Genomic DNA, 19,395 nt, shown 5'->3' on the forward strand with positions numbered 1-19,395 from the left:
CGTATTGTACCGTAGGTGGACGGGGTCACGGCGCGTGTGCACGGCCTGAGTGGCGGTGTGTAGTGCATGCCCGGAGCAATGTGCACTTACAATTAGTTGAATTTCACTGTGTTGGAGATGGAAGCTGACAGGCCACCACACAAAACCTCCCCGCAGCCAGACTCACGCTGAGATCCAGAGCGGAAAGGGATTTCAAGTGAAAGGCTTTGAAGGCTTTAAATATGGAGGCAGTGAATTCATGCACTGTTTATCTTTGCGGGCCTGGCTTTGACTCTGTCTTTCATTTTGTTTTAATGAACTAGGTGGTCTCATGTAATTTCTAATTACTGTAGAACACCAGTTCCTTAAGCCCTCCAGTTTACGAGGTATGAATATTCACTGGGCTCACACAAATTCTGAAGAGGTCACACAACTGCAGTATTTAGACAGAAACAGTTTGAAACAGGTATATCACCACAGAACTGACTACTACAGAGGCCTAACAGGATTTGCATTAGCATGTGCTGGGTGCTCCACTGGGGTACTGAATTACATGGACCAGAGGTCTAAGTGACTGTGGAAATTTCTGTTTCTGACTGAAACTATGAAAAGAGTAAGGTCTTCAGAGGGAGGTCTGAAGGCTCACAGGTGCAATTCACCTCTAGATGAGGTTTCCGCACATCCGAGTGCTTTGTTCACAGTTGTATTCTAAGAGATAAGGACATACATAAAATACACATATTTTGCAGTTTGCCAGCTGATACTGTATAAATCACATTCTTCTTAATATAATTCCATACTCTTCTGTGAATCACAGGCTTTGTATTCCACAGCACAGCATGGAAATGGGCTCATCCCACAAGTTCTCCAACTCTCCTTGCTCATGGCAGGACGGTCACTGTTGATCTTTATCCACAGTAACAAAATGCAACTTGAACTGATCCTTCTGGCAAAGATGTGAGCAAAATGAGCTTAACGATGTGAGGGACTATGAGACTCCAGCCATAGCCCAGACAGTTTAGTTGTCCCAACACTCTTCTCCAACTTGCTCTAAGTGCTTGTTCTTCATCTTTCTGTCTGGTGACTGACCAAGGGCAAGATAGGATCAATAGCTGTTGGAACATTGCCTGTTCCCACTCCCTTTCCAAAGGTTTCAGCTAGCAGGGAGTCAACAGCTCTATTTTAGATTTTGGAGATATGATGAGCATTCACGCTTGTAACGGATATTTGATGTAGATGCTGGAGAGGACATTTTGTTATATGTGAAAGAGGAACATATATAGCGAAGACTTAGTTGTACAAGTCATGACTTGCAAAACCCAGGTTCCCCCCAGTGTTTTCAGGCATCTTTTTCCCTTGTCCCTTTCCCATGCACTTATGTCCCATATCTGGAATACCACACAATCTGCTTGCACAGTGAACTATCAGGAAGAGTTCATTCAGATGTCAGAAAATCCACATGCAGTGTGGATTCTTCCACCTGGAAAACTGTCTGATATCTGATGAGGTACCTCGTTCTCTTGTATCCTGTTCATCTTTGAAAGAGGAAACAGTTACTCAGAAATGGATTTCCTACTTTGTGAGGCCTCATTTCATGTCTTTGCCATCAGTTCTGATTCCCAATGTGGACTTTCCCTCTTGCCTGTAGCGATGGGCACACATTTACCTTGCAGAAGACATCTGCACCATTTGGGTAGACTACATAGGACCTGTTTGTTCTCCCAGTTAATTAGACCATCCTGGCACTGATGACTGGTATCTCCAATCTCCCATGGCAAAGTCATATTTCCCAAGGGGCATCCAAGGGAAACAGGGTGGCCATGGCTTAAAGTGTAACTGAAAGTCCCCTTCATATTATTCTCTTCATAATACATTATCTCATCACAATAGGAAAGGTATCAGCTGCTCAGGGAAACACTGATCAAATTCATGATTAAAACTGTCCTCTCCAGGGCATTACCTTTTATTAACCTCTTGGAATTCATCTTCTATTTCTTCCTTTACTATGCTAACTACTTAGACTGAGCTCACTTTGATATGCTCCCCCTTACTTGAGCTTGCTTCATTAAAAGCTGAAATTCTCTGAAAATGTTATTAAAGCTGTTTCTATATACCTGCATGTGAGTAATGTCCTTCCACTGATATCAGCGGAAATAGGACTCAGGCTTCCTCACTCCCAGTGGAGATTTACCTCATCCTGCAAGGACTGGATTTGGAAGCTCGGCTGTGTGCTTGCACAGAAACTCATGCTGCCAACTTACAGCTGCATCAACACCTCAAGGCTCCTAAGAAGTCTTTACCACTTCAGAGGACTCCCCTTTGCCCCCACATCTTTTGTTGGTTTGAAGAGCAGATGTGATGAAGGCAATACTCACCTGGAAGAGGGAGCAGCTGGACAAGAGGAGGAGGTGGTTCAGCCCTACTGCTTTTTTCCATTTTTCAGCCATTTAGCTGAGCTGGCCTTAAAAAGTACCAATTATTGCCACTTGTAGCAATGGCCTTGATGATGGGGAGAGCTGTCAGCTGGAAAGTGGACTGACACAACCAGTTCATTTCACATAGGTCAGCAAACAGCCATCAGATTAAAATGATTTTTGTTCACTATCGACCTGGGCTCGATTGGAATCAGTGACCCGGAGATGAAAGGCTCAGAAAGAGGGGTTTTTATTTTGTATATGGTCACACATCACTTCTGTCTCCACCTCACTCATTTTCTTGTCCAAAACTCTTTCCTTTTTTTTTTTTTTTTCTTTTCTTTCTTTTTCCTCCACCTCAAAAATTATAAATCCATCCTCCACTCTTTTAATTGCAGTGTGCCATATGGGGATCTGTTAAGGTTTTGTTAAGGCTTCAGTAATCTATTAGTCATCCTCTCCTTTGTATTACAAAAGATCTATCCTTCAAGAGGCAAGTATTGATTTCAGCATTTCTGCAGCAGTTTGAGTTTGGAGGGCACTTTGTGAACTAAAGCAGAGACTGGTTTGAAATCAACGGTGACAGCATAATAGCATTAACAATATCAGGAATGATCTTGCAGATCAAATACAAGGAAAACTTAAATGAATTGGAAAGTACATTCACTGGTAGCCCAAATCTACTTCATCTAAAGTTAACGTTCTCTTGGGTCTAACACTTCTCTATCCTTTTTCAAAACACGGGCAACCCTTTGATTCTATTTTGCCACCTTCTTCTCTCTGTTTCATCCCCCCCCCTTCCTTTTGACATGTAAATGAAGCTTCTATTCCCCCTTCCCTTCTATTCTCCCTTCCTCCCCCCCTTTTTTTTTTTGGTAGGAAAAACTGATATGTTTGGGGAAGTGAGTGTGCTTAAAAAGTATTTTAGCGGTAATATATTGTTCCAGACCCCCTCAGTTTACAGCTCTGTTTGAGAGAGTTTCCCTCTTATTTATACTTAAGTCCTACTGCAAAAACACGCAGTTAAACATTCCCCTGAGCTAGGGTCCTTGTTGCTTATAAACTGTGCAAGATGCTCACAAAACTTGATGGTTTTTTTAGGACAAGGACAGTCTTCCTTTGTATGCCAAAACAAAAGTGAAATAAATGGGGCTCAAGTAATATTTTAGTTTATAAAAAGAAGACCAATAAACATGTGGGACCCTGTAATGGCTCTCCCTACCATGCTCATGACATTCTCGGTTTTTAAGGATGTCAAAGAATATCTGCATTAAAGTGCTACATTCTCTGTTCTCCTAAATGAATAGTGCAAATATGGTAGCCCACTACTTAAGTCAATGCAATTTTCAGGCATTCAGACTAAGGCATTTTCCTAGGGAATGTATTCCTCTGAAAAATTCATCATCTGTGATAAACTATTCATTATGATTAAACCTGTAATCCGTCTCCTAAAACACTGGTTATTATCATCCTTGCTACAGTTGAGCAGTATCATCATCATCCTCACCGTGGTCATTACCATATGAATCCCTAGTAATAACTGATTTTGTTGGGATAATTGCTTCTTTGTCATGTCTGCTGTTGCATTTCCAGCACATTGGTGATGGCTGAAGACCAGGCATTGACAGTAGGAGGAGCTGAACCTGCGAGCCTCTCTGGAAATACTATATTTTAATTCCTCCAGATACTTCCATTTAACCCACAGAAGCCTGCAGGGACCAGCCCTTATGTTGAATGTTTTGTCACTGAGAAGGTGGAGTTGGCTAGCACTGGCAGCCGAGTAGTTACAGAAAGTTCTCGCTCTTTTTTAAGAGAGACAGCCCTTTTCCTTCGGTTGGTAGTATCAAAAACATGGACCCCAGAAAAGTAATCCTGGAAGGTACCTTTGGAGGTTGTCAAATCCACAGCACTGCTCCAAGAAAGGATCAGCTCTACATATGCAATCTATCTCCTCTCCTGACAGATATTTTCTAGTTGCTTTTGCAAGGCCTCCAGTGATACAGATCCTGCAGTCATTCCCAGCACCCAATCCACGTGCTTCACTGTCATGACGATCAGAAATTTTTCCTAATGTATGAATGAACTCCTGAGTCGTGATCTTCCCAGTGGATAAGAAAAGTAGACTATTCTCTTCCTGTTTTTGAAGACTCATGCTGCTGTCTCTCAGACTCTTTTAATATGATGACCCAAGTTATGTGGTCATCACTCATCTTCTTTGGGTTCTGTCCTGCGTTTGCACAGTCCATTACTGCTGCAGTTCCAAGGGAGTGACCTTTCTTACCTTGAATGTCTCTCTTGTGAATTTCACCCTTGTTTATGGTGCATTTATCCATTTATTTATTTTTAATCAGTTCATGTACTAATCTGTCTTTCTTAAGTAACTTCAATAAAAATTCAGTGCTCTTTTTCTGCAAACTTGATAAAAGTACTGCTTACTGAATTAACCAGATTGTTAGTGAAAACTATCAAAAAGAGGAGTAGATTAGATCTACCTTCACAATGGATGTGTTCACTCGTGGAATACTGGGTGATATTCCACAAAATCATCAAAAACACTTCCTTTTTCAAGCCCTCGGCAAGCCCTGTGCTTCCCAGCATGGAAATGAACAAGACATCATGGCAAGGGAGCTTTTCATGAGCTTATCCCAAAACTGTGAGCCTCCTATCCAATTGTGAGTTGTATAGGTTGCATTACTTGGTGTGCATTTATAAAATAAGCATTTTCTTGTTCTCTTCAGTCAGTGCTACACTGATATGAAGCACAGATGGTTGTTCAGTGACCGAGGTCTCAAATTTTTGACATCTTTCAGTTCAGCAGTACCTGCGACTCACTCCAATTTTCTGACTGTAGAGTCTCTCTTTTTCTCTCCTATCCTGACATTATTTGCTGTAAGGAGAATAGATCTTTATGTTTATAAAGTACATACTAATATTAGTTATTTGTGAAAATAGATAAAATACAAGCCAAATTAATATAGCAGTGGCATCACTCATTCAAAGCACACAGCAACTGCATTCTAGCAGGGTCCTGGCATGGGGCTAGTGCCTGTGGATTTAGCAGCTGTTGGGATTAATCCTAATGTTAGCATTAACATTATTTTGTCCCTGAAAAACTGCTAGTCTAAGTTGTGCTGTCTCTTGCTCTGGAGAGTTTACTTCCAGCATTAGAAGATTCTGACCACTGCTTTTCTCTACGTAGAATAAACTCTACAAACAGGCTTGTTTCTGATCATAAGATCATGAAATATCCCAAGTTGGAAGGGACCCATAAGGATCAACTCTAACTCCTAAAACTGATGAATTTCTCAGTATTATTTTTTGCTGAGGACTGTCTGGAAATGGTCTTCAATTGCTTTTTGCCCATCTCTCATGCACACAGAGAACAACGTGTTAAGTTATTGTATGGTATGATGGCTGTGTGATTCATGGTAGCTCATTCCACTTGTTCAGTGAAAAAACTGGACCCATGGTATCTCCAGAGCGGGAGCTGTGGTTATCAGGATGTTGAACCTTTGCTAAGGATTCCTGCAGAAGAAACTACTGTAGATCCACGCAGCATTAATACAACTGCATGGCATCTAGAACAAAGTTTCCTTGGTTTTGATGGGGATGGAAAGAGTTTGTGCTTGCCTGGAGTGTGGGCAGAGTCAGCTTGTGTCAGCCTACAAAGTTTTTGCAGCCAAACCCTAAGATGGTGATGCAGAGTCTAGGTATTTCTTTAATTTCTTCTGATTCATTTCAAAAACTTTGGCCCCCAGAGCTTTTCTGAAATGCTGGCTAACAAATTGTTTTCCAGCCCGTGTTTAAGCACAGTACACCAGCAGCAATCCAAGGAGCAGGTTTATGGAACAACGTTCTTCCTTTTAGTGCACTTCTGGCTGAAAGCTCTGTGTTTAGGATACCCAGAGACCAACAGAAATGTGTTAAAAGTCTCTGATCAAGAAAGCCAGATAACTCCAACACTGAGAAAATCTCCAGACTCTACATTGCCGATTACTTCTCCAACCAGTAGCTGGTTTGCAAGACCACAAAATCTGGTATCGTTCAACAGAATGCTGATGGCTAAATAGAAATGGTCCACAAATAGGGCTCAGTGGTGCTACAGAAATATGAACAACAACAGGAGAGGCAGCACACAACATGACTAATGATGAAGTAATTAAAGCTTAGAGAAGTGTTTATTGCTGGATGTTGTGCAATTCTCTAAAGATGTTATAAATATCAACAAAGCCTCTCTCTTGCTTTTTTTTTTTTACTTTGTTTAGTTCCTTTGCTGGCTTATTTTTGGGTACAGCTTCTGTCTACAAGATATTTCTGGGTAGACCAGGGACTGTATGGTATGTGGAGCAAAATAAATTGTGTGAATGCTGGTAAATGAAAATTATAGAGTTTTGTTGGGCTTTCTTGACTATCTGTTGTGAAAGGAAGTTCGCTGTCTCTGGATGCAGTATTAGGAATAGAACATTATGCAATAATTATAGTAATAGTAAAATTATAGTAGCAACAATACCCCTTTTGCTCTTTCCCCATTGATTTGCAAGAACAGTTGGCTCCAGCCCTCAGTGTAATGTTATGCTGGGATGCAGTTACTGGCTATAGGAGGCACTATTGCTGGACAGCGTGGTGACTTTTCTCAAGATCTAAAAGTTTATTCTCTGTGGGCAGCAGTTTTATTTAAAATCTGGCATCCAGTGCTTGTACAGCATCTTGGCTTCTATGTTGTCTAATCCTTATTTTGGCATTGTTTCCACGAAGCTCAGACTCAGGGATCTGGCACCGGACCCCACTGTGTTTCTCCTCTCACTTTTCTCCTACTGCTCCCCACCAGTTAGACTGGAACAAGAAATAATTACATCCTACATTCCAAACAACTGACAGGCCTTGGTCTATGTGGAGGTGACTTCTCACTGAGGGAAGTATTTGACTTGCAAGCAGGTACCGAAATCCTGTTTAGAAAAATCATGACTATATGTCAATGAAAATCAGATTATTATTTTTTTACTTCTTGAGCATAGAGGATAACAATGCAGCTAGTAGCACTTTCTTCAGTGAGGAGTAAGAACCTCTTCTAGCTGGTGAGCGGTACAAAATGCTTGGATGTTGCTCTCTGTTTAAAAAGCAGCTGACAACATGTGGGCTACCATGTTCAAGCAAACATATTTATTTCAGGTTGAGAAGAAAAGGCAGTAGCCTAAATCAGCTTGGGGCCCTACCTTCCTCATATCTTTTGGCATTCCAGGGGTTTCTAATGCCCATCAGTCCAAGCAGCTTCTTGTCAGCTGCCTGGCCATTGCACACATGTGGCATGGCTGCAGCATTCCAAGACAGTCCCGCTGATGACCACACACCTACCACATGCCACATGAAATGACATTTCTACCTAGGATTTCCTGAACTGATTTTGATGTCCTCTTTGCACGCTTTTGCTTCTTATGACCTGGTCATAAGAACACAGTGGTGCAGGCTACAGCTTCATACTGCATCTAAAGTTCTTGACGCGTGGCACATATCTCCTGTTGTCTTGGAAAGAGGACAGCTTTGCACAGACTGCCAAATTGTTTTCTGTCACTCCTTAGACTTGCTTTACGGAGTATCTCACGGTGTTGATATGCTAAAAATGCAGTATATTTTTATATTTTCTCTGCACAGAAGTGATATTTTGCTCTAACTGCACACTTACCATAAGAACAAACAACGAAGCATCAGCAAAATACTGAAAGCGGCGGTTGGAAATAAGAAACCATGAAGAAAAAGATAAAGTTGGGAACAAAGGATATAAGTGATAAAATGCAGAAAACTGGTAAGGGAAGTCTAAAGTTGGGAAAATCCCTATCGGGAGTTGCTGAAGACAATGAAAATGAATTCTTCAACTATGGTAAGAACAAAAGAGATCCTTATGATGGGACATAAATATTATCAGCTAGAGATTACTATAAAGAATTCCCACGAGATGGGAAAATATGTATCCCGTAGCTATTTTTGTTCCTTTCTTGATGTATTTCTATTTCATTATGCTCACGGAAACTCCTGTCAGATAATAGGTTACTAGAAGGAAAGAAAAGCAACATCTTCTATTGATAATCATTCATAAACCATTAGGGCTTAGTATACCTAGAAGTTCAGAAAACATCAAATAAGGAAATTTTCCCACTTATTTTGAATTAAATCACAGATTAGTGAGGATATTCCAACACTAAAAAGAGTGCAAATAGCATGCTGATACTCAAAGAGGTTACATTAGATGACCCAAGTTACAGTGGCCAAATTAGCCTACCATTTATGTGTGTATGTGTGTGTGTGAGTGTGTGTGTGTGTGTGGAGGCAGTAATACTTCTATTCACAGGGCAGTGTTGAGACAATGTACCAACATGCTTAGGATTGTTTGCCATAACCTGAGCTGGTGCTGCACTACACTCTGCCCTGTGAACAGAAAAAAAACATGTAGTCATGCTTTCCATTCTGGTACAGGAATCTGAGAATAGGTTTCATGACTGCAAAAGGAAATTACCTTTTTATTTTTGTATATTTGCAGCTATTTATTTTTGAAGGTCTGAAGCCACTAAAATACTGACACAAACTACTATAGGAGGTGGTAGTATTCCTTTTCTTTTTTATTCCAACTCATTAGGGCAGAATGGGTGATTTGTTTTAATCAAGCACAGGTGATTAGGCTCAATATGGGAATAACTGGGTGAAATATGATGGCATATGGCATGCAGAAAGTCAGAGCAGATGATGTAACAATCCCTGCAGTCTCTGGCTGTGTAAAATTGTGAACTCTGTCTTATGAAATTCGGTGCTAGCAAAGCACTGACCCCCAAATTCAGACTTAGCCCAAGAGAGCCTTTAATGTCTTTGCATCCAGGCAAATCAACCTGCCATTAGTGCAGGCTTCACAAGTGGATCTTGGAAATTCACAGAACTCAGTCAACCCGGACAAGTTTATCGTATCAATCAACTGGGGGGAAGCTGAAGAAGCTGCCAGGCAGCAGCAGATGGCCACTGCTCAGCAGAGGCTGTATACAGAGACAGCAGTAGGGACAGCTCTAGAAATCAAGAAAATCCCTGGAAAGAGTCTCACTGATAGGAGTTGGCGTAGGATGAGGGTCCTGATATTTCCGCTTACTTACAGAGGAACAATTCAAATCCAGAGGAAGTAATTCAAGGTTTATTGTAGTTAATATAAATATTATACGCATGTTGTACACTGGGAATTGATGGCACATTCATTCTCGTTCAGTGGCTACTGCCTGCTGAAAGCTCCTCCTGGAGATGTTTTAAATATTTAGCGTGTTATAAACTCACACATTCACATGTCAGCTTTGCAGCTATCTATGAAACAGATGTCAGACTTCGACTGCTGCAAAACAAAAAGGGGGAAAAAAAGGGGGGGGGGGGGGGGGGGGGGGGGAGGAGGAAAGGAAAAATAGGAAAGAAATAAAGAGCATTTAGGGTCTGATGCAAGGTAACAGTAAGCGCAGATCTCAAGGACTGACACTCACAGACCTACCCTGCTCCCCTTTATGTTGAAGCGCAATGGGCTGTGCTGGCAACAGGAGCACCTCTCCCACCATCCTAATGATGCCCCATTGCATGGCCTGGTTTTGAGTCCAGTTGTTCTCACCAGGACTTGACAACAATGTGCCCTCCTCCATTTCTCATCCCATAAATGCAAGCAGGACACTCTTCCCCTATCAGCACTCTGTGTCTACACAGAAAGAAAGCAAACAAGTTAAAGGTAGGGCATCAGCCCCTGTGTTGGATTTCCTGCCTTTTGTCCAGACGTGAGACCAACACAGGTTTGTATTTATTGATGATTTCGGGCTATGTGAAGGACCAGTTACTTTCGTGCAAGGTTTTGTCTTTCTTCCCATGTCCTGTTGTCCTTACTGCAGCAAACACTTGCGCCTGCAGAAAGAAAGCATTAAACCCAGGGAGAAAAATAGATCAGCCTCTATCAATTGGCCTGTTCAGAAGAAGGAATAGATTTTACTCTAATCTGTGCCATTAGCATAACAAGAGAAATGCTGGAGCAGTTGTTAATAACAGCAAAGAGGTTGTTTAAGTCAAGCATGTGTTTCTGCTCCACGGCCTGATTAATCTTGTCACCAATTTTTTTCTTTTTCTTTTTTTTTTTTTTGTCCAGAAAACTTTTCACTGGAGGCAGAGGGGAAAGGAGGGGGGAAGGGAAAAAAAAAGCCAAAAAAAAAAAAAAAAAAAAAGCCAAAAATAATAAATAAAAGCAGTAAAATAGCCACATCCCCGCCTTCAAACCTGTCTGTGTCTACCCTTACTTCTGCCTGGATTAGTCGACATAAAGCTGTTTTCGACAGCCAGGGCCTTCAATGGTGAGTTAAATTTAGACAGATTGTGAGGAGTGGAGAACACGGGCCTGAGAAAAGGGACCCGGCTCCCGCCCTGACCCCGCTTTGTTCCCCCGCCGTGGTCACCTGCCACCCCGCACAAAGGGCCGCACTGCCGCCGCGACGCCCTGACCCGGCCCGGCCCCATTGGCTGCCGCCCCCGCTGTTGCCAGGGCAGGCCCGGGGAGGCCGGCAGGCTTAGGAGGAAAGGCAGGGAAGGCTGTGGAAGGCAGGAGGTGTGTATCCCTGCCGCCCTGATCGCCCAGCTGTGGGCCGCTGCTGTGGTGTTTTAAGGCCGGCCAGGCGAGGGGTGTATGGGGCCACGAGGCTGGGAGCAAGCGCGCCTGCATTGGCATGCTGCCGCCGCATCAGGTGGCCCATCTCCCCATCATAACCCCTGCTCTATCTAAGTGAATGCCTCTCCTGCCTCTGCTTCATTTTATTTTCATCTGTTTTGCCTGGCTGGAGCTGCTTTGCTAAATTAAAAGCAAACAAGCAGTGGGTGAATGAGAGCAGCCTCTGGCTCAGCTTGTTCTCAAAACCTACCTGTGTATGGCACTTGGTTGTTTTTCTTTTCTAGTTTGCTAAAGGATTTGTGCACAAAAACGTTGGAGGGAGGAGAAGAAACAGCAGGTCTTAGGCTAAATACTGTGCTTACCCACATACCCATAGTAAAAGGATTTTGTCCATACATGCTTCTCCCACTGAAACAAATAGGGAAAAGGTTTTGTTGCTTCTGTGTAGTGTTTTCTGATTCAGGAAGGCATTTTTTACAAGTGCTTTTCAGTAAACATGCCAGTGCCCCTTTTCCATTCAGCAGAAGTACTGACATGCCTGAAGTTAATTCTGTTTTATAACACAAGGGCCTGGGCCAACGTCATCATCCACCTCTTACCGAGCAATGTCTGCAGCCAGACCGTGAGCAGAGAGGCCAGCTGGTCAAAGAAGAGCAACAGCATCCCTATGGTTGGCCTGAAACAGGAAAAAAATAGCTTGTAGAAAAAAAATATATATATATATGCTATGAATGTGTAAATTTATTTCTACAGAAAGCAGTGCATTTGTACTTCACATCACACTTGAAACTTGGCTTCTTATACTGTATTTTACAGAAGATCTCAGCGAGGTTTTTGAACAGCAAGTTTTACCTTGCTTCACCTTGTCACGGGGCAAAATAAACACCCAGATCCTCCTGGAAAGCAGGCTGTCAACAAAGGAACCCTCAGAAGTAGCAGAGGATGCAGTGGTGCCTCAGGGAGACTGGGGCACGGTAGGAAAGCAATTGAGCTTGCACAGCCAAATTGTGAGGAAGATTGGAACATGTCATTTAGAATGTTTGTGTATCATCACTTTGAATCATAGAATGGCCTGGGTTGAAAAGGAACACAAAGATCACATAGTTTCAAGCCCCTGCTAAGCACAGGGTCACCAACCACTAGACCAAGTTGCACAGAGCCCCATCCAGCCTGGCCTTGAATGCATTTGGGGATGGGGCAGATCTCTTATCTAACATCATACCTGTCTTACCTTGTCAAGTACCTTATTCTCTCTAGCCTTTTAGGTGTGCAGAATGATTGTAAAACAGTTCTAAATCGGTCTTCCTTATTTAAATTGATGATAACACTGAAATTGACTTTACTTGTAGTTTGTAAAGATGTGAAGGCAGGATAAAGTGGTGTAAAAGAGAATATTATGTCCATACAGTACTTGTTCTTTCAGACACTGTGCACAAAGGGGGTTGTGTCCCTGCCCTCAGTAACTTACTATCAGTCCTCTGTCCTGCCCTGCTCTGCTGCAGTTCAGATGTTCTGTTCCTCCACCTTGTTTATTTAATGGGAATGTTGTGCCATATTGCAAAGTTGTCCCTTCATGAGGAAGGAGAAAGGGTAAAAACACTCTAAACGATACAAGTTCCTGCATAAAATAGGGTAAGAGGTATCTAACAAATCAGCTAGATGAGATGATTTCTTTTAGTGTCATTCACCTTGCTCGCTTTAAATATTATGTAAGAGTGGCGTTATAATCCCGTACATATTAAGTGGCCTCGGATTAATGAAAAGTTAAAAAAAGGCCCCAACAAATGGATTTTAAAAAGTGTGATTGCATTTGGGAGATAAAACACCGCTCGCACCCTATGTATGTTAGGGAAATATATTTGAAGTCCTGATATAGATAGAGAAATTACCGCAAATAGAGCTGTAAGTGATAGCTATATTATTCAAAAGGCCACACTATTACAAATGATCTGGGGGAAAGGGAGGGGCATGGATGCATAAGAGATACGATGTCTATTTTAATCCTACCAATTCTGTAAGCAAACATTTATGTGAACAGAACTGACTTAAAAGATCCAAGTGCTAAGGAAGATGTGCCATCTTTTGAGCGGATTCTGGTCAGAAGATACATCAGGGCAGTAACTTTGTAGAGTTGTAAACATGGTTTTACTGGTAACATCTGTTGTGCTTTCTCTCGCCGTGCCCCATAGTGGGCTATTCTGAACTGACACCAAGGATATTGTGGTGAGTTAAAAGTAGCTCTCTGGAGACCGAACTGCTCTGTGCTTACTGTCTCTTGCTCTGAAAGTTCCCAGGAGAAGTGCTTGACACACGAGCTGTTTGACAGAAGGACAAGGCAAGATGACAGCTTGGGACGCCTATGTCCATCAGAAGTCTCAGTCTGTATCCCACAAGCAGAGGGTATTTAAAGATCAGACACATAAATAATAGCATTCACACACATTTGGTTACAATACTTAATAGCCGTATCAGGAATCAGGAGAAAAAACAATGTGTCCTTTTTAGCATTTTTAAAGGAATTAAAACTGCTAGTTATGATATTTTGTTGCTTTTTGTCTCTTTATTTGTTTGTTTTTAAGCTTCCAGTTTTCTAGCACCAAGCTGATACTATTTTAAAAGCTAAAAAGGAACCAAAGTGTTTCACTTTCCCATCCATTGTGACCTCCGAAGATTTCCTTTCCAAAAATGGTCCAGGCTGCTACGTTTTATTTTAATGGTTTGATGCATAGGAAAAGGGTTAACTGCATAACTCAATCACACAATATCTTAGATTACAGATAGCCTGCAAGAAAAGGTTTTGCAGTGTGGTAATAACTACCACTGCATCGTGGGAACAGGCTGTGGCAGACAATGATGGAATTGACAATGGTGCATACAAAGGCCACCTTTGGGAGAAACCATATCTCACAGCATGCTGGGAAAAGTGAGAAATAGTAGCAGATGCTGTCAGGACTATAAGCAACAGATGCCTCCTGGCCAGCGTTCAGCCAGTACAACCAGATCACACCATTCATAAGCAGGGAACATTTTTTTTCCCTCCCTCTCTTTGTAGGAGGGAGGTAGCAAATACAAATATTGCGGAGGAATTAAAAACAGCAGATGGTGGCAGCAGGATTTGATGAGATCAGGGTCAGGTATGGGTATACATTTGGTAGTGGCATTAATCATCCTTTCCCTTTGGGAACTGAAAGTTCAGGCCACTAACACAGCATTAAATTGACCACCTTCAGGTTATGTTTTACTTACCCAGTCACCCTCAATACCCCCTTGTCATTCTCCCCCCACTTCAACAGCATGGCCACATAGCTCTCCCGCACAAGGCTCTGGTAGATTTAAGAGAGTTTAAAAGAACATATGTTCAATATTTGGTTAATTCAATTTGTGCTTAAATCATTAATAAGCCAGCCAATCCCGAACAGGAAACGTTAAAAGCCTCCTATTAAACTGACTGCATTATCTCTCCGGCTCTTGTGCCAAGCTGGTTGTTTTCACCTACAAATGCTCTCTGTTTATTATCGGCTTGAATATATTTGGTCACCTTTCATCTCCCATCTTAGCTTATGGCTCCCATCGTGAGTGCTCCAAAGGAAATAAGGAGGTAAATAACACAGCCTCCTTGGAAAAACAAAGTTAGAAAGTGTAAATGAGCTTTCTTGCATGTGCTACTCAATGTGTTGGGTTCAATACAGTCAGATCATTAAAGGAATGTAAATGAACAGTTCATTTCAGAAAGTGACACAGATTTGTTTTCAGTAGCTTGTTTCAGAGTTGAGTTTTATTGTAAGAGTGGTTTGAACTCATTACAGCTCTCTGTGAGGACTTGTCAAATCTCTGCGATCATTTTTCAAAACCAAAACATATTTTCTTCTAGTCATTGCTCTATTATGAGAGTGTTTAGTAAACAGGATGATGATGAAGGTGTGAGCATTCTTCTCCTAGGGCTGTGGTTTTCTTTGGCAATTAGAAGAACACAGCCTGGTAATTAGATGATCTGCATTCTAGCATCATCTCTGATGCTGATTTCCTCACCTTAGGAAGGTGATGTTTCTTCTATTCCTCAGTTTTCCCTATTGTGAAATAGAGATTTTCGCTGAACTTGCATCAAAGAAGTAGTGTGGATGCTTAAATTATTCTCTGTTTGCCTAATGAGCTTGTGGAGCCTCTGAAAAACGTGCCCGGTAGACATGCTGTGCCAGATGCCAAGGCATGATATTTTGGTGGTTGTAACCTGAAACTCTGGCGCTTAAAATTTAAGTCCTGAAACTCAGAGTGTGTAAGAAGTAAGAACTGACTTCCATTTATTGAATTCACTTATTGATTCTCTGGTCCTGGGCTTGTGTGTCATGTTCTGGGAAGGCTGACATTACCCCAGCATCCTGACCTTCCATGTCAGTAGACGTTTTGGCCATCCAAGGCAAGAATTGTCTGGAAATGTGACAGGGAATCTGGCAACCAGTTGTGGGTCAGATCAGGTCTTCCAATCAGACGATCAGATTCTACTTTACACAGTGTTGTAGATATTTACTTTGTGCTTGATGAACTTTTACATCCTCCTTAGAGGTTTTCCTTTTAATTCTTACTCTAGAATTCATCCTAATTATCAGTGATTGAGGACTTGGAGTGCATTGTATCCATATGCTGGGGATAAATTGGAGGTTAGAGAGGCAATCATTAATTTATTAATCTGTCTGTTGCATAAATAGGCAAAGATGAACAGGAATGAAGAAGATATTTTGTGGGCAGAAGAGGAAGAAATATTTCCAGTCTCTTTTGCATAAGTTTTCCTTCTCTTAGATTGTTATCTTCTGCATCATCAAAATCATTTGCCTCAGGGTCTATGGCTTGATCTTTCTCCTACTAAAGCTACTTGACTCCTCACTCCTAAAACAATAAGAAGACTGCGCTTTCATTACTCAGTATACACTTCTACTGTAATTATTTAACAGAAATGGAGGAAGTTTGAGTGTCCATCAGGAGAGTACCTTGGCAATAGGTGCTACTTCTTTTGCACGCAGGGTGCATCTATGAAGAAGGCAGCTCAGCTAAAAGGAGGCAAGTGTAAAATGAAAGGGCATGATTCTTTATGCTAAATTGTTTCACAGAGCTCTGAGCCAGATAGGACAGCTACATAGATCACTTGATTTTACCTCCTCTTCATCAGAAATTATTACATTTTTCCCAGTAACTTCTCTTAGCTCTTTCTGTATGCATGTTTGTCAAAGCATAACTTGTACTGGTTGGTGCACATGCAGTTAGCTGATGACACTCACACCTTTGCAATACTAATAAATAAGATAAAGTAACAGACATGTATGTGGGTGGAAATATTACCTACATTAATGCTACCTGCTTTCAGATTATGAATGAGGAAGGTTTTCTGAGACATTAAGGTTCCATGTCTCTATAGTTACAAAACTGTGGGCTTTATAAAGCATTTTATTATTCTTCTGAAGGATCTGGCATAGACCAGTGTATTCAGGATATTGGCAAAGTTTTGATGGATTAATATTTTCTTTATTATTGCTGTGATATCTTACTCAGCAGAGAAGTTATGGCAGAACTCTGTTAGATTTTGTTGGATGAAATGTTTGTATAGAAATCTGGGCAAGCACTCAATTTACACCTACCAGCAGCTAAATGCACACAGATTAGCATAATCAAAGAGAATGCTTTTATTGGATGGATATAGTTCCTCTAACTGAAAGAAATCAAGCAATCATGTTGGCTCTGACTTCTTTGAAGTCTAGAAATGCACGAGTTGTGCAAAGTGCCAGATTGAAAGTGAATTTCTGTGGAGTTTGAGCCAGACCTTTATCTCCCAGATGTCTGGAGAACAGACTAAATTGACCCCTGAACCAGAAGCTACAGAGCCCTATAAATATGAATTTTAATGCTGGAATCCATATTTAGTTACGGAGCCAGCTGTTCAGTAATGGGAGAAAACCTGTCCTTGAAACTGAGCGATCTTGAACACGCAGGTACTGAGTACTTGTAAGCAGGTTATAGTTTTGTTCTCACAAAATATGTTCTCAGGAAATAAAATGGAACACTTCAATATGTTGATCCTACTATGTGTTACCCTTTGACATACTAGGAAAAATGGTATGCATTAATTACATGCTACTTTACCCTTAAAAAGACTCTTTCCAAGGATGGGCTGCAGAGAAGGCAGAGCCATGCCCAGGGCAGTGCAGGAGAGCCTGCTAGGTTGGAGTCAGAGCTGAGTGCAGCTCAGATGTGGCTAAGGCAAAGCGTGAGCATGCTCCAGCCAGGTGTGGGAATGCATCTTTGCAGAGTGTGGGGCAACTTGTACTGCAGCACAGTGTGAAGCTTTCTGAGTGGGATCCTTCCTGATCATGCAATCCTGCGTATGTTGAAATAGGGGTATCTAGGGTTAGTTCCTCAAAGATCTGGATAGACTTTAGGAATACTGATAGTCCTTTAACTTCCTTGAGTTGTATCCAAAGGTTTTAGTGCCTCTGCAAATCAGAACATTGATTGAAATTCCACCAGCTGGATGGAGCTCCGACCTTCCACACCTGCCTCTGAGGATCAGCAAGATCCATTCTTTTCATTTACAAATTGCAAAGAAAAAGACTTGTTTGGGAACGTATTTTATATTAATAGCCTTTTGTATGTGGTCAGCGCTGTTTCTTTTAATTGCTCTTTCAACAGAAGTCGGGAGCTGTGATCGCTGATGAAAACGAAAACTAAAAAATAAATCTTTTGGAGCCTAATCAAGCTCATGCATTTGTTTTCCTGCTAAACTTGGGATAAATCTTTCCACGCAATAGGAAGTTTTTTGTTTTAACTTTCTGTCTCAAGGAGCCAATAGTCAAACTTCCCTAGTGCCCGCAAGTTCAGCTGTCATTACTCCTTTCTTCTGAAATGACTAATTTCCATCACTCCATGTCATCCATGAATGGGAAAGTAATCAGCACCATTTAGAGAGAAAAACCACTTGAACTGCAGGATCCTTTTCTCTCTGTTGGCTGATTGTGATTTCATATCTTTTATGTAAAGCAGACTTTTCAGAGCTGTTACCTATTTAAGGAATTTTTCAATTAACATTTTTTTTTTCTTCAAGAGTGACCAGGGCCTTTCGATTCCACCACAAAGGGTTGGCTTACTTTTCATATAACACTGTGCTCAGCTCAGTTCCTTCATCCTGAAGGTCTTTTCTTTGGCAGTAATAATTTAGTTTAAACCCTCACCAATCAATAGCTGATCAATGCACAGCAGGAGAGGATTTCTATTGAAAACCCATTACACTTCAAGGGACTAAAATTTCTCATTTGAACAAAAAGTGCTCAAGCTTTATTCAAAATCCGTCTAATTGGCTCTTGGTTAAAAACAAAAATAAGCCTGAAAGGGAAGAAAGTTCCGTATGAACATTAAGGAGAGATCGAGTGGAAGGGCTGGTCCTGAAAGGTAATGAGAGCCTTTAGGTTTTGAAGAACTCAGCCTTTCAGGACTTGAGAAGGTTGGGCTCTAATGTTAAAGTGCATTTTATGAAGGTCATAGTTATTTGTAAATGTTTACATTAGGATTGATTTTTTTTTTTTTCTCTTTCTGAGAGTGATATATATTATTTCCAAGCAATAAATCCTTCATAAGACATAGTTTTTTTCTGCCTGCATGATACGGAGTAAAATTAAATCTCAAACAACATGTACAAGTTGTTTGTTACCAGTATGTTGCTTGGCGGTTCTGCTAACCAGGGAATATCATAGTCACAGGCATAAACATTGTAAACTTGATCTCAGACCTAATTGCAATAGTCCTGCAGAACGATTTTCAGCTTTCATGTGCCTTGTGAGCCCAATCTTGTACAACTGACATCGCGGGCAGCTTTGCCATTGATTTAAGTGTCTTTGCATCGCTGTCCAGCCGAGACTGCGAGACTGCACTGATACAGTCTAGATAGGGCTTGTAGGGCTGCTTGTCCATACACCTGTTGCTCGCTCCTCTACTGGGAGGTGTTGGCTGGATCCTGGTGCACCTTTTTGCATTTTTGTCATCCCTCTTGTGCTCCTTCCTTCTGCTTCCCTTCTCTGTCTCAAGCAGATGAGGTGAGAGAGAGCTGTCTCCTCAGCTTTTGGAGCACAGGCTCTTGGCAGAGAAAGGAGCTGTACCTGTGATCTATTTCTGTGAGTGCTGCCATACAGCAGTGTGGTAGTCTCAGAAGGATGAGAGGCACCATGAGAACACTGTGCAGGTGGAGCCCCAAGGAAGCCTTCTGCTGAGTGTCCCCTGTATTGCTCTGGGGCAGGCTGTGCTCCAAGCACAAGGACACCCATCCTCAACTCCAGTGTGGAACAGATGCTCAGGTTCTGAGATTGT

At 41.6% G+C, this 19,395-nt stretch overlaps 1 long non-coding RNA gene across 1 annotated transcript; it reads right to left on the minus strand.

Moving 5' to 3' along the window:
• Positions 1–9,454: 9,454 nt before the first annotated feature.
• Positions 9,455–10,776, minus strand: LOC107311434. The gene is made up of 3 exons (XR_001554068.2): positions 10,688–10,776; positions 9,904–10,101; positions 9,455–9,753 (listed from the first exon to the last, which is right to left on the minus strand). It is a non-coding gene; the product is annotated as an uncharacterized LOC107311434 (long non-coding RNA).
• Positions 10,777–19,395: the final 8,619 nt, after the last annotated feature.

The sequence above is a fragment of the Coturnix japonica genome, chromosome 3 (genome assembly GCF_001577835.2).
Source record: "Coturnix japonica isolate 7356 chromosome 3, Coturnix japonica 2.1, whole genome shotgun sequence".
Taxonomy (NCBI): Eukaryota; Metazoa; Chordata; class Aves; order Galliformes; family Phasianidae; genus Coturnix; species Coturnix japonica.